We start from the raw sequence: 22,397 nt of genomic DNA on the forward strand, positions 1-22,397 counted from the left end.
TGAGTTGATGACAGCTCTACCCTTGTTCAGGACCAAAACCACAAAACCATGCTAGATTTCTTTCTTTCCTGGAATCTCATGTTCAATCCTTCAACAAATCCTGTTGGCTCACTATTCCAAATATACCCAAACTCTGACCCTTATTTCCACCTCCACTGCTACCAGGCTGGTCTAAGCCACCATCATTTTTCACCCGAATTATTGCAATAGCCTCCTGATGGGTTTCTCTGCTGCTACCCTTGCTCCTCTACAGTCTATTCCCAAAACGGCAGCAAGATACTTTCAAAATTAAGTCAGCTCATGCCACTCCCTGGCTCATGTTCCTGCAATGATGCCCCATTTCATTGGAAGTAAAAACAGAAATCGTGCAATAGCATACAATTACCTTTCCTCCCTTCAACTCCTTGACCTCATGTCATTCCCTTTCCCCTTTGTTCACTTTGTCCTGATCATACTGGCCTCTTGCCTTGAACTGGTCAGGTTTTCTCCTGCATCACAATTCCCTCTGCCTGGACTTTCTTCCCCAGCTACGCATGTGGCTGGTATCTTCTCCTCTTCATCTTTGCTTAAATACCACTTTCTTAGTGACACCTACCTGAACATCCTATTTAAAACCACGCACTTCCCCACGCAACATTCCCCATCTCCCTCACCCTGCTCTATTTTCTTGAGAGGCCCTTATCACCTTCTGACACGTCATGTAATTTACTCACTATGTGTCATTAATTGGCTGGCTGTCCTCCTCACTGAGTATCCGTTCCACAAGGATAAGGAGTGCCATCTGTTTTGCTCACTGGTGGAATCTCAAGTGTCTAAACTAGTGTCTGACACATAGTAGGTGTTCAATAAATATTTGTTTTGTCAATGAATTGGTCGCTTTATGATATTCTGTCCTCCTCACTAGACTATAGGCTGTATCTAAGGCAATTCGTTGTGTTCTAGGCCTTCAATAGATGTTTTTGATGGAGCTAACTATTTAGCTGGAAGAATGCACTAATTGTGCAGCATTTCATAAAATTTTCTCATCTAGTTTCTAGTGCATGGAAATTTTTGTACAAAGTCATCATTACATAAAGCACATTTCATTTTTTTCTTTTTATTGACATACTATATATATATACACACACAAAAGTACATCATTATAAAGTGCACATCCTGCTGTAATTTCACAAAATGAAGTCACCCATGTAACCAATATACAGAGGAGGAAGCGCAGTATCACCAGCCCCTAAATGCCCCCTCATGCTGTCCTTTCTGACTTCTAATATCATAGATTAGTTTAAGTGCTTTTCATTTTTAAAAAATAAAAACCCATATTGGAATTTTAATAGTTTCAATAATGCTTATATGAAACTAATCTTCTGGAAGTGATCTAATTTTCACTCCTCACTGGCAAAGAAAATATAAAACTGGAAATTGTTTTTTAAAAGAACACACAGGAGAAATTTATCAGAAGCTTACACTTTGAGATAGACTTTTCAGGCAAAAATCAGTTACATGTAGATATAAGATATATCTGCTTTTACCCCAAGTACATTTAGGAAGGACTGTGAAATACATTATTTTTCAGAAACATACATCAAGTGCTGAGATATTTCTTTATTGCTGATTGGCTTGTAATATTGATGCTTTTATATCTTTAAAGGTTTTCTCACACTAAGTAAGAGGAAGCTTGCTGAAGAATCATTTCATTTAAACTTAAGGGTAAAGAACTGCACATATGTGGGTGAGCTGTTATTCTTTATTCCTCACATCCTAAGATCTATTCTCAGCACATCTCATCTCTGCATAAGCAGATGACTCAGACTTCTTACTGCCTCCTGCCTTTCCCTCAAACCATATCTCTGGCCTCAAGGGGAATTCCCTATGACCATTTGATGAGAAAAGAAGGGGACATTGACCTGCTTTAAGGATGTGTCTGGGGTGGCTGTGCAAGTCAGAGGGAAATCTCCAAGTAGATACAACTTTGGGCAGTACATCTGGTTGACCACTGACATAAGAAGAGATAACTTTAATCAAATACTGCACAATTAGTGCATTCTTCCAGCTAAATAGTTAGCTCCATCAAAAACATCTATTGAAGGCCTAGAATACAAGGAATTGCCTTAGATACAGCCTATAGTCTAGAGAGGAGGACAGAAAATCATAAAACAACCAATTCATTAACAAAACAAATATTTATTGAACACCTATGTGTCAGACACTAGTTTAGACACTTGAGATTCCATGCACTTGATGTATGAGCACATGCACATGAGCACTTGATGTATGTTTCTGAAAAATAATGTATTTCACAGTCCTTCCTAAATGTACTTGGGGTAAAAGCAGAGATATCTAATATCTACACGTTAACTGATTTTTGCCTGAAAAGTCTATCTTGAAGTGTAACCTTCTGATAAATTCCTCCTGTGTGTTCTTTTAAAAAAACAAGGAGAGCAAGGCCAGGGATTTTTATACTCTCCTCCTCTCACCTCCCTGCCTCTCCACTTGAGGTTTCCTGAAATACCAGCATTGTAGGCAGTGGCTAATGGGTTGGTAAACTTATTAGGGACTTGGAAGATTGGAGCCAAGACCATCTGAAGAGAATTTATACGATGGACCTCTAAAAATGGCTATAGTCGTTGAGACTATTTGAATACCAAATAAATGTCCCCCAGAGGACATCTACTTCATAGAACGCTAAATGAGGAGGTGTCTAAGATGACCTATCTGTTGGTTGTCAGAAAGCCTTCTTCCTTGGCTGCTATGGTCTGAATATTTGTGTCCCTTCAAAATTCATATGTTGAAACTTAATCAGCCATGAGATGGTATTAGCAAGTGGGGCTATTGAGAGGTGATTAGGTCATGAGGATAGTGTCCTCATGAAAGGGATTAATGCCCTTATAAAAGAGGACCCAGAGAGTCACCTAGCCCCAGCCACCATGTGAGGACACAGAAGTTGCCCTTTATGAATCAGGAAATAGGATCTTACCAGACACAGACTCTGACAGCACTTTGTTCTTGGACTTCCCAGCCTCCAGAGCTGTAAGAAATAAATTTTTGTTATTTATAAACAACACAAGTTTATGGTATTTTGTTATAGCAGTCTGAACAGACCAAGACACTGGCCATGTTTATGCTTGGGCAAATAGCTATATATAAAGTGACCATAGGAATGTGAATAGAGGCAATATATGAAAACAGAAATGTGGACTTCTTCTCACCGCAGTTGATCTGGCCACTGCCATTGCCGAGTGCTCAAATTTCTAAACCAGATGCAAACACTAAGCCCTTATTTGGCACCATTTCCTGGGGGCATCAGCCATCCAGGATGATACTATTGGCTGGTTCATAATGGAAGGGGCAGTAATTTGTCTTCATGGGAATAATTACATATTGGACAGTAACTTTCTAGTCCACAATGCTTCTGCCAGCACCTCCATATGTGGTTGATAGACTGCCTTATTCACCCCCCCATGGCATCACACACATCATTGCCACTGATCAAGGAACTCATTTACAGTGAAACAATGGTGGTATTGGGCTCGCATCATGGAATTCATTGTTTCTACATCACCTGGAAGCAGCTGGCTTGATGGAATGATGGAACGACCAATGGAAGGCTGTCTTATGGTACTTGCTGGGAAGCCAGGGTCAGATAGCCAGCCCTTATCCTTTAAGGAGTCAGATCTATGGCAAACACAGATGTTGAATGTATGGCTCTGGGAACCCAGGATTGGAGATGGAATAGCTTCTCTCACTGTTACACTTAACAACTCAATTCAAGAATATTGTCTTCTTGCCAGGCATAGTGGCTTGTGCCTATAACCCCAGCTACTCAGGAGACTGAGGCAGGAGGATCACTTGAGACCAGTAGTTCAAAACCAGCCTGGGCAACATAGCAAAATCCAGCCTCTTAAATTTTTTTTTTAATTAGCCAGGCATGGTAGAACACACCTGTAGTTTTAGCTCCTTGGGAGGCTGAGGTAGGAGGATCACTTGAGCCTGGGAGTTCAAGGCTATAGTGAGCTATGATCATGTTGCTGCACTGTAGGTTGGACAACAGAGTGAGACCCCCATCTCTAAAAAAAAAAAAAAAGAGAGAGAGAGAGAGAAAAAAAAGAATATCCCCTTCTTGTCCCTAAAACATTGCATCTAGTAGGCTTGAGGTTCTTGTGCCAAGTAGAGAGAAATATTTCTGTTAGGAAACACTGAGAATGCCCCTTGGACATTTGGAGCTATTCATGCCACTGATCAAAGGCAGAGAATTGTGTCTGTATGGGCTGGTGTGATTGATTTTGATTATCATGGAGAAACTGGGATTGTTGCTACAAAATGGGAAAAACACTGTCTGGAGCCCATGGAATGCATTTCACTTTCATGTCCAATAGTAATAGTCAATGAGAAACAGCAGCAACTCAACAAAGAACCACTGAGCACCTGGAGCCTGTGGGAATGAAGGTTTGGCTCAGGTAAGAACACCTTAACTGTCAAGGAGCTGGGTGAGGGCGAGGGATCAAGGAACCGGTGGTGGAAGAAGAAAGTCAGGATTATCAGATTAGACCTGCTCAGAAGAGGGGCTGTAGCAGTTTATTTTCTTGTAATGGTTTCCTTTCCTCCCTTTCTCTGCTGCCTTGCATCCTGGTGGTGACTTAAGTTACAGTTTAGGTTCCAGGAAGGGATGTGACTGAACTTTATCACCCTTCAGTGATACTAGCTGTTGAGGACCTGAGTTTCTTTGGCTAAGGGACTAGAATGGAAGCTGAGTGACAACAGCGTAGCCCTGGCTGGTTATTCTTAGATCTGTTCTCTGCCCTTTCCTGTCATGCCTTGTGGCCTGGGGCGCTGACCTCTACTAGACCTGTTATTTCATTTGCTTTTTATTTTCCCTCCCTCTGGCAAGAAAGTGCTGGCAAGAAGCCAGAAGGCAGGAGGAGAGCAAGGCCAGGGATTTTTACACTCTCCTCCTCTCACCTCCCTGCCTCTCCACAATCAAGACAGAGGCTCCAGCTTCCAGCTCTTTCCAGGCTGGTACCAGCTTCCCCTCCCCTTGTCCCTGTGGACCTCCTGTGGTAAAGACTAATCCCTGAGTGTCTCCCCAGCTCTTGTTGGTTCCATTAACCCTGCCCACGCCTCTGTAAATAATCCCTGCATGAAACTGTTTTCAGCTAAACCCTTTTGAAGGTGCCATCTGTTTCCTGCTAAGACTTCAATGGATATAGCAGGGAAAATAGCTGAGTAAGGAGAGAGCTATGGAGGTCAGCTATTGTGAAGTGGGGGAAAATTTGAGGATATAAGGCTGGCATATTACAACAGGCCAGAATAAGATGCATTTTCACTGACTGAAATTGGAATCCTACTGGTCAGAGCTGATAGCTTATTTTTTTTTAAGTATTGTCAAGTAGAAAAAAAAACCCAAAAAACCCTATGAAACCTGACTAGGATGTACCCAATATTGAAGGATTTCATTAGATCCAGGACTTTCATTGCCAAAACTGGGACATTCTTGGACCAATGGGAAGGTTGATCACCTTAACCTGTGACTATAATCAGGACCTCTGAATCTTGCCTAGTTGCCTGTGCTGAGGGGTCATTCTAGGCAAAAGAACACTGTTCTAGAACTACATGCCTCTTCTCCACCCTCACTCAATGGCAGACGTCACTTATGTCTCATGCCATTCTTTCTCATTAATTCTACAGGCAGTCTGAGAATCTCACTTACCACAGTGGATCAGGCAGCCAGTATCAATTGATCAGAGTTAAAATGCCAGACAAAAAAAACCTTTCTGTCATCCCCGGATTAGAGCTATCACCTCAAACTCAAAAGCTGAGCTGGACCAAGTGGCATATCCGGAGCTCCTTTTGCCCTTATAGCCTTGGGTCGTGCTGAAGTAGCAGGACAAGTGGCCTTTTGGCTTCTTTGCACTTGGCCAAGAACCTGACCTTGATCCTCTGTGTCTCCATATATTGTAAAAGCTTTAAAGGCTGCCAGAATAGCAGCTCACACCTCTATAATATTAACAACTTGCCCAGCATGGTTCTAAGTGCTTTGTTGTTGTTGTTTTAAATTATATATTAGGGATGAGAAAAACACAGGGTTAAATGATTTAAGTGACTTTTTCTGGGTTTCACAGGTAGCATATAGTAGACAAGAGACCCAAATCCACTCAGTGAGGCTCTTACAGACTACACTGTAGTGCCTCAAACCTATTCACCTGGGTATTCTTGACACCTGGCTCAGAGCTTGGCAGGTGGTAAGCGCTCAGTCATTAAATATGTGCTTAAAATTGTCAAATGAAGAGAAATCCCACCAGAAAATCTCTCCCTTTTCATGTCTCCTTTTCTGTGGACCGTGTCCTGGTTTTGTTAGGCCTTCTAAGCAAGGGCAACATTCGACCCAGCTGACTAAACCAGCAGCATGGGATGAAAACAGAGCAGAGAATGGTCCAATGTAAGTGGGTTCAAATCCAGGTTCTGTCAGCCTCTTAATCTAAAGCATGATAATTACAATGGTACTTACCTTGAAGAACTGTGCTAGATGAGAGTTGAGAACTTGGCACCATAAATACTTAGTGTTAGCTTTGATTATTTTAATTATCATTAAAAATCAATACAAGCGGCCGGGCGCGGTGGCTCACGTCTGTAATCCTAGCACTCTGGGAGGCCGAGGCAGGCGGATTGCTCGAGGTCAGGAGTTTGAAACCAGCCTGAGCAAGAGCGAGACCCCGTCTCTATTATAAATATAAAGAAATTAATTGGCCAACTAATATATATATATATATAAAAAGTTAGCCGGGCATGGTGGCGCATGCCTGTAGTCCCAGCTACTCGGGAGGCTGAGGCAGAAGGATTACTTGAGCCCAGGAGTTTGAGGTTGCTGTGAGCTATGCTGATGCCACGGCATTCACTATAGCCTGGGCAACAAGCCAGACTCTGTCTCAAAAAAAAAAAAAAAAAAATCAATACAAGGCCAGGCGTGGTGGCCAACGCCTGTAATCCTAGCACTCTGGGAGGCAGAGATGGGCGGATAGCTCAAGGTCAGGAGTTTGAAACCAGCCTGAGCAAAAGCGAGACCTCGTCTCTACTAAAAATAGAAATAAATTAATTGGTCAACTAAAAAAAATATATAGAAAAACATTAGCCGGGCATGGTGGCACATGCCTGTAGTCCCAGCTACTTGGGAGGCTGAGGCAGAAGGATTGCTTGAGCCCAGGAGATTGAGGTTGCTGTGAGCTAGGCTGATGCCATGGCACCCTAGCTCAGGCAACAGAGAGAGACTCTGTCCCAAAGAAAACAAAACAAAACAAAACACAGTACAAATGTAAATCTAAGTGCAAAGGGGAGATTTCCCATTCCAGCAGCAACCCCTTGGCTCCTCCTGGCTCCATCCCCTAGCCAAGGGCTCTTTCCTTGGGGTCTGTTTCACCCTCAGCTTCTCGGGATGCGCCTCCTGCTTGGAGAGGACGCGGGCGGAGAGAAGTCCGCGAGCTCCCCCTAGTGGAGAGCCGTGCTTCTAACTTTGACACCTTCCACAACGTCTCGGGCCCCACGGGATGTTGTCTGCTATTTTCTGTTTGTTCCTCAAAATGTTTGTCCCTCTTTCTGTGCTGGGTGTTTTCCATTTGTCTCTCTGGATCTACCTGCCACCCCTTTCCATTCCGCTCTGGGCTCCAGATGCCCACCTGTGCGGACTGCGTCGGCGAGCTCCCTTTCCTTCCTACTTCCAGTTCGACTTTAACGAAGGGAAGTCACCAGTATTGAGGAAGAGGAGGGAGGCCGGGGTGTTGGCTCCTCAGCGGCCCCCACTCGCAACGCAACCCCAGCCGGGATGCTAATAGCCAGCGAATCCCTCTATCAAAGGCCACGGCCGACTCTACTCCTCGGGGTTGGCTCCCCAGCTCCCCCTCCAGGCCTAGGGATGGAAATGGCTTCCTGCTGTTGCCACCCTCCCCCAGCAGTGGGCCAGTTTTGTTTCCCTTAATCCTGCCCACGCCTTTGTAATTAGTCCTTTCATTAAGCTCTCCTCTCCTATTACCCTGTCTGAATGTGTCACCTGTTTCCTGCCAGGTTCCACTGATCCTATGTTCAAAATCCTTAACAGCCTCATCCCTCCCCAGGACCCTGTGCTCCAACAAACCAACTGTAATACCAACAGTTTCTGTAGTGTGATCAAATCATGCGGCTGAGTGGCCCAGGGTTCTCCCACTAATTCTTCTATCTGCAGTGCCCCGACATTCTCCATGCCCATCCCCTTCACAGCCCACTCTCCAGCCTCCACCTAATCCCAATTCCTTTCCCTCTTTTAAGGCTTCAGCTCAAAGGCCGTGTCTTCTATTCAGTCCTTCCTCACTTCCTTTGGGACACATTCTATTTTCCCATCTCACTGACATCTATGCTGTTTCCAGCCTATTGAGTAGCGGCTTTGCCTTTCCGTTGGATTCATCTTTTCTCTAGTGCCTGTGGAGGGTTTTGGGTAGTTTAGTTATGTTCCATTGACTGCATAAATTAATACAGGCCTAATCCAGCAGTACATGCATCTCCCTGGCCATAGGGGCTTCTGCGCAGCCGGAAACTGAGGGGCTTTTTTCTGTGGTTGTGGGAATTGATGCTTTGCCCTTCAGAAGTGGGCAGGAAGCACAGAGTTGCACCTGCTACTGGCAGCTATCTTGTCGCCAAGAGGAATGCCAGTGTGAGGAAGAAACTAGTGTGGAGGGAGGGCAGAGTCAAGAGGGTCATTGGGAGACAGAGCTGGGGCCTTGATCAAGTTGTGCCCACAACTGTTATGCAAGCCGATCTGAGGTGAGTTTTCAGTTATACCAACTAAAAATCTATGTAGCATTTATCACAAAAGATTGACATTCATAGAGTGCAATTAGAAGACAACTTTGGCCAGGTGCAGTGGCTCATGCCTGTAATCCTCGCACGTTAGGAGGCCGAAGTGGGAGGATTGCTTGAAGCCAGCCTGGGCAACATCACAAAACCCCATCTCTACAAAAAAATTTATTTAAAAATTAGCCAGGCATGATGGCATGCAGCTGTAGTCCCAGCTACTCAGGAGGCTGAGGAAGGAGGATAACTTGAGCCCAGGAGTTTGAGGCTACAGTGAGCTATGCCACTGCACTCCAGCCTGTGCTATAGAGTAAGACCCTGTCTCAAAAAAAAATAAAGATAATAATTTTTAAAAAGAAAATTCTTTTTTTCTTCTGCCTATTCAAACTCACCTAAAGGACTATTTCCTCCCCTGTCCCTGGGTGAAAGCGTAGTAGAAGGCAAGGGGGAGGGGAGAGGCCTCATACCTTATCTGCTCTTTTGCTGATAATCAAATGTCTTCCAGTCACCTCTAATTACAAAATAGATTTATTTCAGGAATTAAAATAGCTATCTCTACGTAATAGCCAAACCTCTGAAGTTCATTCAACATTAAAGCATCTCCTCTTCCCTGACTCCAGCCACCAAAAGCTGCAGTGGGTGTTGGGAGGGAGGAGAATGTTTCTATTTCCCCATCTAACACAGGACAGTGTCTTTTTCTCTATTTACCCTCCTTCCTCACTTACCAAGAGGTCTCTGGCTCCTCCTGGGTTAAACCAGAGGAGGGAGGAAACATAAGAAGCAAGGAAGGTCTTACTTATGTGGACACTCCAATGATTCCCTCTCTTTAAATATTTAAAACCAGCTCTCCCTGGGTTTGGCCCCAGAGAGAACGGTCCCATGGGTGGGAAGTCCTCAGAGAACACATTCAGCCATGCCCTCTGTGGTATGAGCAATGCATTTTTCTCTGTGTATCATTTTCATTCCCTCTCCAACTCCCGGGACTCTGCAACTCCATTCTCCTGTTGGGTTTATGGCATCCCTTTGAGTTCTCTGAGGCTTTAGGTATGCCCTCTTTCTATCCCATGCTGCTCACATCCAGTCCTGGAAAGACGCTCCTGCATCTTTGTCTCCCTCCTCAGCGGGAGAACAGTGGCTCGCAGGGCGGTCTGGTCTCTTCCCTCTGCTCTGAGAGCAGCCAGCCAGTCGCAGCCTCTTGCCTTTTGATTTGATAGGTGTGTGCTGCATTGAGCCACATGGCAGTCACTGCACTAAGCAAACCCCAAGAGGCACTTATCTAGAATACAGTCAAATCTCTCAGCAGACGTGGGGTGGGGAGGGAGGAAAGAGATACTCCACCCTTCCCCATGAGCGTGAGAAGTAGGGCTGAGGTGCAAACACACTGACATACTCGGCATTACTTCCAAACTTTGAGATGGATGTTTGCTGACAGCCACAAAACTGGTTTGTTGCTTCTTCCTTGGAAGTCCCATATAGGTGTTCCAGCCCTTCCCATTAGAACATGGAGAACTGACCAGTTATTGTGTGGAGGCCTCAGCAGAAATTGAGACAGAAAAGGCAGGAAGGGTCCCTCTGCAACATTCTAACCCATGTGAATACCTTACCCTAGGTAGAATTCACCACTGTATAGATGGATCTTGTATAGGTGTTCATCAAAGTACTGATAGCATATTGGTGCCCTTAATTGACTTTGAAAGTCAGGGACTGAGTCAAAGGAACAAAAGTGGAGATTCATGGACTAAATCCAACTGGTTGGGGAGTACAGTGATTTATATTCCAGCTCATATTTCTATATGAAGAGACTTCCCAGAGGTAATAATCCTAGTCTCTCTCCTTTTGTTTTCCTGGTCCTCCCGTGGGGCAGAGTTACCTGGAGAGTTTGGAAGAAGGCACCAGGCCTGTGCCACTCTCCCCTCTCCACACATCTGTCTGTCTGCAAAGAGGGAATATTCTAGCTTGCTCTCTTGGCTGTCGGGTAAACCCTGCCTTGCTGGGGTGAGAGCTGGATTGTGGGGGAGGGTTAGTTCAATTCAGGATCCCGCTAGCAAGCCTATTTGGCTGCACACTTAAGCCAAATCCTTTATAGTTACGTCATCAGTATCAAAGCTGACATTTTGACCTCAATCTGCCTGAAACCTACATGGCTCAACTGGTTCTACATTCAGGTGGGAAAGAAAAGTCTTCTTTGGGGGTTGGCTTAAACACCTTCACAATCCTCAGACATAATCCCCCCCCCCCTTTGGCCCACATAGTCTTTAAAATTTTTTTCAAATCAGTTGAAAACTTTTAAAATTAAGGAGATTTTTAACTAAAGTTCTGGGTTTCCAGCTCGTCGTGATGATTTCAATGATTCTGGAGCGCTGGGCCTGCATACCTAGCAGCAGTGATCACCCAGACTGAGCAGCAGCTGCTCCCTTTAGATGAAGCATGAACTCTCCAGCTCTCCCCACTCCCCAGCTAGCTACAATTGCTGGATTTAGCAAATATAAATGCACAACTCCCAGTCTGTGTGAAATTCAAATAAACAATGATTTCATTATTATTATTCATTTAAAATAAATACGTTCAATGCAATTCATGCAACTCAGTTAGGTTGCCCTATATTGTATCTGGCCACTCTATCTCACTCATTTTTGTTGTCTGCTTGAGCCTAGAAGATAAGTGAGCTTTCTACCTTTGTACTCAATTTTACTTAATTTTTTATGTCCAATAACTAATATACTGCCTGACCCATAGGAGGGTGTTCAATAATACTTGTGGAAGAATATATCAATATACGCTTAAAGACCAAAATTATATTCCATGGAGAATGTCATTACTCACATAAGAAAAATAAAAATAACAACTTCTTGCTGAGCATACTTGAATAAAGATTAGACATTTTCAGTTATTTGAAGAGGAGCCCTAAATTGGAATGCTGGATCTTCAACTTAGAGGCTTAGCTTTGTCACACACTAGCTGAATGGAGTTGGGCAAATCAACGAGCCTTCATGGACCTCTGATTTCTCATCTCTAAAAGGAAGGAATTGAAATGCTTACTGACCGGGGCTTCTACCAAAGCTAATGTTTTTGTTTTTCTTTTGTTCCAAATATTCATCATACAGAAAGATCAGTATGTGCAGAATTTGACAGCAGTATTAGTCAGCAGCAGGAGGAGAACAGTCAATTAATGATTATGTAACTGGTGATAATAAATCAGCTAATATATAAATAGGTTACTTTATCAAGTCTCCAGGCAGTATTTCAAAAATTCATGATCTAAAACAGGAAATAGAAGCCCAGAAACTTAGAAGAGTATGTAGTATATGAATTTATCAGGAGCCTAAGATGCCATCAACTGATATACACCATGATTTGATAATCACTCTTAGGGGAAATATATATATGTGTATATATGTATATAAATATATGTATTGTATATATATATATAAGTTATCACATCTCATGCCAATTCAAGTTGTGCCTGGTTGATAACCACTAGTTTAAATTACCCAATTGAATTAGATAATTCACAACCACCGAGCAAAGTCAAGTCTCTGTAGTCTTCACTGTATCAGCACCATGATGTGGTCTATGCACACCCGGGAGGGAGATTCCTCCTTTGTCACTCTGTTTTCTACACTGCCTCCAGGTTATCCACACATTGCAGCTCAATGTCTCTCCAGGCTCAATCACAAAACAGCTGCTTCTGCTATTTCCTGTGTCCTATCTCTCCCTGAAGCTCAGAATGGGTCTCAGTGGCTGGAGAAGTGAAGATGCCACAGTACTGACCTCTGACCTGCCTCCCTTCTCCCTACTCTGTTAAGAGAGTGTTTGCCTAAACTTTAGGAAGTTCAGGAGAAGGAGGAATGAGGATCTAACTTTTAATAACCACTTCCTGTCAGGAAAAAGATGGTAATAATGCTTATTACCCCTGTAATGCTAAATTCTAAAACAAATGACTCTCATTTACTTTATGGAAATCAATGGAAATTTTCAGGCTGCTCTCTGAGCTCTTCTTTTCCCCATGACTTACTCATCTTGACTTGAAAATGTACTAGTACTGGTACTTAACTTTTCACTAACAAACATAGTTGAGTCCTTCACCAATCATTTATGTCTTGGTTGTAATGTTTTCATTCTGATCTTTAGTTATGTATTTGAACCCGTGTATTCTCCAAAAGCAGTGGGCCTCTGAGGCCAGATCAGAATTGCTTAAAAAATAAAAAAAAGAAAAAGATGTAATGGGCCTTTAAGTCAATAATCCTTATGGGAATGAGGACACAACACCCTGGAGCAGTAAGCCAGAATCACATGTTGGACCTTTACTTAAAAGTAGAACTCGGGCCAGGCAAGGTGGCTCATGCCTGTTATCCCAGCACTTTGTGAGGCGGAAGCAGGAGGATCGCTTGAGCTCAGGAGTTTGAGGCTGCAGTGAGCTATGATGATGCCACTGCATTTAGTCCTGGGCAACAGAGCAACACTCAGCCTCAAAAAAATAAAATAGAACTCAAGCCTATGTTTCCTGCCTCCAATCTCTACCCCCCAAAATAAAACAAAAGTTATGACCTATCTCCTGCCTCCTCCAGGGGTGTGTGGGCTCAACTGAGAATCAAAGTTCTGAGTTTATTAATCTTCAGGTGTGTTGGGGCATACCAATGGTTAAAAATGTTTCTTAATTTTCATGTAGGAAAAATTTTTATATTGTCGAATCAATAAAATGGATTTCTTTTTGCATTCAATATTTAATGTAAGTTCCTCTAAGCCCGTGTTAGGCTGTACATCTTCTTACCAATTTCTCCTTCTGGGAGAGTTATACTTCCCCATCAGACATGTGACTGTCTTTGGTCAATGAAACCTTAAAAAGCCACTATGAGTTTCATCTGTTCTCTTTTCTAGCTGTCAGTTACCAAAAATGTTCCTGATAGTGGTTTCTCTGACAACTTATATCCTGGAGTGACAAAGACAAAGGTGGTGGGGGCTGAGCCCCTAATTGACTTCTGATAGAGATGTAATGTGAACAAGAAATAAACTTCCTTATTTTAAGCAACTGAGATTTTGAGGTTGTGATAGCAGCATAACTTAGACTTTCATGACTGATACAAATGGCCAGAAGATCATTTAAGTATGTGACTCTGGCCATGCGCAACAATAACAGGAACACTTGGCTCCTCTATAAATGTTTAAATTTTTTAAAATGTTTGAACACTTAGTGAGCAAAAAAACCATATCTGTGGATTTGTTTCAGTCAGTGGGCCACCAATTAGTGACCAAGTTTATAGAATAAAAGTTATTTTTTCAGTAATATGAATAAAATGAAAATGGCCCTGCTATAAGATCACTAAGTGAAGTAAACCAAAATAATTTTTATAACTGGGCAAAAACACTCAAGTGATCTAGTTTAAAATATATTTCTATATTATGTTAAAAACTGCTGAGATTTGGAATTTTCTTCTTATATAGAAGAACCAATCTTTAAAAGAATCTAGTTTCCTTTACTAAAATTACAACTCTATTGTAATACACAGTTAAGACTGAATTAAAAAAAAAAAAACTCCCTAATCCCCTTACACAGAAATTATCTCTTCTTTTATTTCTTCATTAAGTCACAAGTTTTTCTTAGGGACCTACTATGTGCCAGACATTATTCTGGCATATAGTGGATTCACAAGATATCATCCCTGCCCTCACAGAGGCTATACCCTAGCTCAGTTCCCAAGAGTGATTCTGCCATATTGCCTCGAGAGTTGTGCCCTCATTCCCATGAGGATTACTGATAGTTTATATTCTGGTGAGTGATAAGTGGTTAATTTTACTTTTTTTTTTTAAGAAAAACACTTTTTATCATTTTTTAATTATAAAAATCAGTGATTTTTAGTACATTCATCAAGTTGTAAAACCACCACTATAATCTCTAATTCCAGAACATTTCATCACCCCAACAAGAAGCCCCCTTTCTCATTAGTATTCACTCCCCCTCATTCTTTCCTCCCCTGCTCCCTAGCAACCACGAATCCACTTTCTGTCTCTATGGATTTGCCTATTCTGAACATTTTCTATGGATGGAATAATACATTGTGTCTGGCTTCTTTACTTAGCATGTTGTTTTCAAGTTTCACCCATGTTGGAGCATGAATCAGAACTTCATTCCTTTTTATTGCTAGATAACATTCCACTGTATAGATGGAGCCATATTTTGTTTACCCATTAATCAGTCGATAGGCATTTGGATTGTTTCCACTTTGGGTTTTTATGAGTTATGCTGCAATGAACATTTGTGTCCATGTTTTTGTGTGGACACATATATTCAATTACCATGGGTCCATGCCTAGGAGTGGAATTGCTGACTGATATAGTAAAACTCCATGTTTAACTTTTTAAGAAATTTCTAAACTGTTCCTCAAGAAGTTAAACATAGAATTACCACTGGACCCAGCAATTCCAGTCCAAGGCATAAGGCAGCTGCACCATTTTACATCTCTACCAGCAACTTATGGGGATTTCAGTTTTTCCACATCCTACCAACACTTGTTATTATCTGGCTTTTTAATTATAGCTATCCTAGTGGGTGTGTAGTGGTGTCTCACTGTGGATTTGATTTACATTCCCCTAATGACTAATGGTGTTGGGCATCTTTCCATGTGCTTATTGGCCATTTATATACTCATCCAAATCATTTGCCCATTTTTTTTGTTGGGAGGAATATGTATGTGAAGAAAAATAAAAGTGCAATGTGTTAGAGAAGGAGAGGAGGCACTACTTTTAGAAAAGGTGGTGAGAACTAACTGAAGTGAAAGAAATGAGTCATGAAAAGGTTTGGGAAAAGAGCATTTGAGGCAGAGGAAACAGCAAGGGCTATGATGAAAATAAAACATGGTAACAGGATATAAAAATACTGGAAGGAGGAGTCTAAGTAAAGTGGTCTAGGAAACTTCTTTGAGAAGTGACATTTTAGCAAAGGCCTGCCAGCAAACCTCAATTCCATCTTCCCCCTCATCCCTCTTACAGTTAACATGGAAAGTCCTAGTGATGCTTCACATCAGTTGACCTCTCAATGCATAATCTTAGGATTCAGATGGAGAGGGAAGGGAGGCATGCACCCCCTTTTCTTTCTAGTGGGAAAGGGGAGAAAATTCTTATAAGCGGAAACCTATTACAGCTATCAAAATACATGAAACTAGCTAGGTAAATTGTGAATTATTACCATGATTTTATTTTTTTCTGAGACAATAAGATCTAAAGCATTTTTTTGGTAAAAGATTAAAAATTAAACTATAAGCTTTAGAATAGGAATTACCAATTTCTCAGGACTGTTAAGACAGCCATGTGCCAGCAGATACTGTTGGTTCAGGACCAAGGACAGCATCTCAGGTTTTTCTGTCCCCCTCCCTTCATTTAATTATGCCACACCTGCACACATGCCTATCTTTTTCTTTATATTTCTACTACCACTACTCCAATAATGCCAGACTCCTTCGTTCTTATAGTGCCCTCCATTGTATTGATGTTCATCCCATGAATGTGATGCCTTTACTCGTGTGCTTTCTTCCCTTTCAACACTTCCCCCCTCCCGTTTTCTTTACTGGAGTAAAATACACATAACATTTGCCATTTAACCATTTTTAACTGTGTAGCTCAGTGATGTTAGTCGCATACACAATGTTTTGTAACCATCACTAGAACGTTTTCATTTTCATAAACTGAAACTCTATACCCATTAACAGTAACTCCCCACCTCCCCTACCCCCCACTCCCTGGCAAACACCATTTTGTTCTCTGTCTCTCTCTCTGCCTACTTTTTGTTTAGTCTGCTTCCTGCCTACTTTTTGTTTAGTCTGCTAATTGTCACAGGATATTTTGCCAATGGCATAAGCATCATACCCAGGAACTTGTATGTACTTATCATGAATGCAAATTCTTGGGCCCTATTCTGGGTCTACTGAAAAAGAAACTCTGGGAATCCAGCAATCTGCATTTTGACAAGTCCTTCAGGTGGACAACTTCAGGTGATTCTAATACCCACTAAAGTTTAAGAACGTTGATATAGTGGTTTTAAGTGTAAAAATTAGTGGGTTTTCATATACATTCATCAAGTTGTAAAATTATCACCACTATCTAATTCCATAGTATTTTCATCATTCTAAAAAGATGCCCATTTTTCATTAGTAGTCACTCCCCTTTCCTTCCTCTCTTCATCCCCTGGCAACCACCAATCCATTAATTCTAATTTTTTAAATTGCAACTGAAGTCCTTCTTCCCTTATAAAATCTTTCCTGGTACAATAACATCTCCAAAGACCAATCCAATGTCTTAAATATATTTGACACTATTAAAATACAAAATTAGGGTTACTCTACAGATATTTTGTAACATTCCCATGGTCTTACGGACTTACCACTTACTGCTTCACATAATTTTGTTTTTGTGTTGATTAGTTTCATTAATTGCTACACTTGGCAAATCCTGTTTCCCCAGTGAGATTTTATGCTGTTTGAGGAGAATGATCAAATGATCATGCTTTCTCTTTTGTTGGCCTTTTCAGTGAATACAGAGCTGGCCAGCCATATTATAGGTCCTCAAGCAATACAGAAAACATTGTGCCTATTCTATGTGTCAGTGCTTGTGATACCTGCAAAGCGATGCCAAAAGGAATATAACACAGCTCTTGTCTTTTCTGACTTTTCACTACAACGAGTGCTGGTAGACACATAAACATAATATAGATGTAATGTGGCAACATAAAATACTGCTAAGTACTATGCTCTAAGTAGCAAAGTATTGGGACCCAAAGAAAAAATAAGGAGTTGTATTTTTAAAAGGTGGGATAGTTTCGGAGATAGATAGTTTCACATAAATATATCTTCCCGGGTCCTGAAATAGGTTTCTTTTGTGGAAGTGGAAGGAAGAGAAAAAGCACAGGTATCATGGCTATAGGAATAGTTCTAGCAAAGGCTATAATGTGTGGACATGCATAGTTGACTTCAGTGGCTTTAAAATTGGCCCAGGAAATAGGTGTGGTTAAATATGAAACAGGACTTAGTTTGAGGCATTTTACAGAGTGCTTGATGTGTATTCCAGAGAAGACCTGTGGCAAGATACTCTCAGTGGTTCCCAAATATTGATGCATATTATAATCACTTAGAAAGCTTATTTGAAAACATACAGATTTCTAGTATTCACACCAGAACTTCTAAATCAAAACCTCTGGAATATAGTCCAAGAATCTATACTTTTAGCAAGCTATCTTGGTAATTCTTATGTATTTGTTGTCAGTATGTAGGTAGACAGGTAGAGGGAGAGTTTTGATGTCAGAAAGCAAGTTAGGGGGCCGGGCATGGTGGCTCACGCCTGTAATCCTAGCACTCTGGGAGGCTGAGGTGGGTGAATCGCTCAAGGTCAGGAGTTCAAAACCAGCCTGACCAAGAGTGAGACCCCATCTCTACTAAAAACAGAAAGAAATTAATTGACCAACTAAAAACATATAGGAAAAAATTAGCCAGGCATGGTGGTGCATGCCTGTAGTCCCAGCTTCTCGGGAGGCTGAGGCAGAAGGATCGCTTGAGCCCAGGAGTTTGAGGTTGCTGTGAGCTAGGCTGATGCCATGGCACTCTAGCCTGGGAAACAGAGTGAGACTCTGTCTCAAAAAAAAAAAAAAAGAAAGCAAGTTAGGGGTTACTGAAATACTCTAGGAGGGAGAAAACAGAGCCTGTAGAGTAGCAGAAGCCACCGGACACAAAGATGGGAAGATAAGATAAATTATACTATATATCCTATATAGTTGATATGATTTGGAGACTGTTGACTGAAATAAATCATTCATTCTTCAAAAGTTTATTGATTCAAATCCATCTCAAATTCTTCCTTTCCATGTGTTCTCCTATACTTTGGAGCAACTGTCTCAAGAGTCCATTGCTTGTAAACAGGCTGCAAAGCATGTTCCCTCCAAGTGCCATATAGTAATGTGAACAGTAGATGGCACTTTTGTGCTGTGCTTGAATTTCCAAATTTCAAAGCCTAGGAATGAGTGATGCTAAAATAAAAACAACCAGCCTGAGCAAGAGGGGGTAGACGCCATCTCTACTAAAAATAGAAAGAAATTAGATGGGTAAATAAAAACAGAAAAAATTATCTGGGCGTGGTGGCACATGCCTGTAGTCCCAGCTACTCGGGAGGCTGAGGCAGCAGGATTGCTTGAGCCCAGGAGTTTGAGGTTGCTGTGAACTAGGCTGACACCACAGCACTCTAGCCTGGGCAGTAGAGTGAGACTCTGTCTCAAAAAACCCAAAATAAAATAAAATAAAATAAAATAAATCAAATCAACCCTTTACAGTGCTCAAGTGGATAAATACAATTTCTGGTTTGAGGGGCACCTGGAACAGAAGGGCTAGGTCAGTTTGCCCTACCTAGTACCTGGCCTCCAATGATAGCTTGTAGGCGTTCAAATATGGATCCTGCTTGTCGCTCCCATTCATGTTAATGATAAGTTTGCAATTTGGGGAGGTCCCAAATAATCACTGTTGCAAGTGGAATTACATGAATTTAAGTAGGACTACGGTTAGAAAATACTTCCCCAATTGTGGCCACATTTCTAAATGTCCACCTCTGAGCTTTTGCTGTTTGCAAAGTGATGAAAAGCAGAAAAGAACAAAATCAAATATGGAAAAGCTGTATGACAGTGGAATGAAAATAAAGAAGATCTATTTAAAAAAAAAAAAAACTGGCCGGGCGCGGTGGCTCACGCCTGTAATCCTAGCACTCTGGGAGGCCGAGGCGGGCGGATTGCTCAAGGTCAGGAGTTCAAAACCAGCCTGAGCGAGACCCCGTCTCTACCATAAAAATAGAAAGAAATTAATTGGCCAACTAATATATATAATATAAAAATCAGCCGGGCATGGTGGCACATGCCTGTAGTCCCAGCTACTCGGGAGGCTGAGGCAGGAGGATTGCTTGAGCCCAGGAGTTTGAGGTTGCTGTGAGCTAGGCTGACACCATGGCACTCACTCTAGCCTAGGCAAGAAAGCGAGACTCTGTCTCAAAAAAAATAAATAAATAAAAATAAAAATAAAACTTACTATTAAAACCTTATCAAGGATGCAAAATTTTGCGTATTTACAAAACGCTTCCAATCATGCAAAAGGCATGATGAGTTAATGGATTCTGGAGGCAGACGGCTGAGTGTCTAAAAAACCTCAGCTCTGCCACTTCCTAGCTATGTGCTTTGCATAAGTAACGTAATGTCAATTTTCTCATCTGTAAAATGGAAATGGTAATAATAGACTCTAATAAGATTGTTATGAGGATTAAAGGTCCAAATTTGTAAGGTACTTAACAGAGTAACTAGCATGTAATAAGGATATCATAGGTAGATGACAAATTTTTTAAGATCAACTTCAGATGATGGAAAAATAGGTAATTTTTGCCCTATCCTCCATCTTTTCAATTAAAAACATGTGTTTTTGATAATTGGGGAAATTTTTTTTAAATAAAACTTTTACTAAAAGACCTAGATAACACCCTGAACTTAAATTCTCTCTCTTTTCTTTTGAATTAGCTTCTAAATCTTTAACTTTTTCTTCCTTTTTCTGTTCATCTGCTCTGTACACAGTATTCGACATATCATGGCTATGAGCAATCCTGAGGTCTTGATTACTCTTCAGTTTCTAGCATTATCTTTTTATTGTGGTGAAATATATACAAAACATAAAATTTACCATTTTAAGTATACAGTTTACTGGCATTGAGTACATTCATAATGTTGTGCAAACATCACCACTACCAATTTCCAGAGCTTCCTCATCCCAAACAGAAACTCTGTACCCATTAAACAATAACTCCCCAGTCTCTCATACTGCAGCTCCTGGTAACCTCTACTCCACTTTCTGTCTTTATGAATTCGCCTATTCTAGGTACCTCACAGAAATTGAATCATGCAATATATGTTCCTTTGTGTCTGGTTTATTCACTGAGCATAATGTCTTCAAGGTTCATTCATGTTGCAGCATGGATCAGGACTTTATTCCTTTTTCATGGCTGAATAATATTTCCTTATATGTATATATCACGTTTTGTGTATCCATTCATCTGTTGGATACTTAGGTTGTTTCCACCTTTTGGCAACTGTAAATAATGCTGCTATGAACATTGCTACATAAGTATCTGCTGTAGTCCCTGTTTTCAATATTTGTGGGATATAACTGTTAGAATAGAAGACTAGGAGACAGGGCTGAGAAGGGCTGCAGGGGCTTGCAGAGTAGGTGCACATATTGAAAGAAAAACAACCCTCAGGCAGAAGCTAACCAGTCTTCGAGGCTAGGAGCTGGATGCAGGGATTTGCAGAGTGGGTGCAGGTGTTACAGTCTATCTAAGGGGGGGTTGATAACCACAGACAAGGACCAGCTGCAACCAGTTTGTCCTCTATCTAGGTCACCCTACATGAACTTTGGTTAATTACAATACCATTTGCATTGTGGTTTTAAAATTTATCTAACTTTGAAATTGCCATGACAGTTCCAAAACAACTATATAAAGTATGAAAATGGGAGGGAATCCAATTCTAGGATTACTACCCAAATTCTTGGTAAAAACCCAATCCTTTAGCCTTAAATATTTTTCCCTCAATTAGTGAGACTTCATAAGACAAGAAACCTCTTGCTTTTGGTGCAGATGCTCTTTTTGGAGCCTGCTCGCTCTTTCTCGTGAGATACTTTCACTTTCAATAAAAGCTGCTTGCTTGGCTTAGGTGGTGTGTCCTGAAATTCTTTTTTCCTACAATCACCAAGAACCTGAAAATACCTTCACTCAGAGGCTGGTATAATAACATACCCAGTAGTAGAATGGCTGGATCATAGGTAATTTTGTTTAATTTTTTGAGAAACTGCCTAACTTTTCCACAGTGCTCCATCATTTTATATTCCAGTAGCCAGCATTATTTTCAAGCATGGAAGGCTTTTTTTTTTTTTTTTTTTTTTTTTTTTAGTAAGTTAAATGTAGGCTGGGGATATGTAGCAAAGCTTAGAGTCCTGCCACAGCTTGATGACAAGTTGCTGATATCAATACTCAACACATCTCCTAGACTAAAGCAATGTTTCTCAACATACACAGCTGTGGCTTCCACAGTAATCATCTATGGAGTTTATATATCAGTAGCGCCCTGGATCCCAACCCATATACTAGATCTGTCCAGAAAGTATGCAGCCATTATCAATATAAGGAGAATGGTTTGCACAACATCAATGTAACCTGGCAGCCAAGGAGAGTGCATGGGATGCACATGAGTGAACAATGACATCACTGTACTAGTCAGTGGGACGCTAAATGCCGTTTAGTGAGCGTGCGTACTGTGTGGCCATCACATTCAAAATGACTGAGCAAGTAGAACAATGAATCTACATCAAATTTTGCATAAGCTTGAACATTCCTCCCAGGAAACTATTTGGATGATTCAGAAGGCTTTCTTGGACGGTGCCATGTGTGTGGCACAAATAAGAGTGTGGCACAATTAAAAGTGTGGCACAAATAAAAGTGTGGCACAATGCTTCAAAGATGGTCAAGAATCTGTTGAGAGGGATCCACATTCAGGAAGGCCTGCAATAAGCAGAAAACCCGAGAAT

Source organism: Microcebus murinus, chromosome 10, assembly GCF_040939455.1.
Source record: "Microcebus murinus isolate Inina chromosome 10, M.murinus_Inina_mat1.0, whole genome shotgun sequence".
NCBI lineage: Eukaryota > Metazoa > Chordata > Mammalia > Primates > Cheirogaleidae > Microcebus > Microcebus murinus.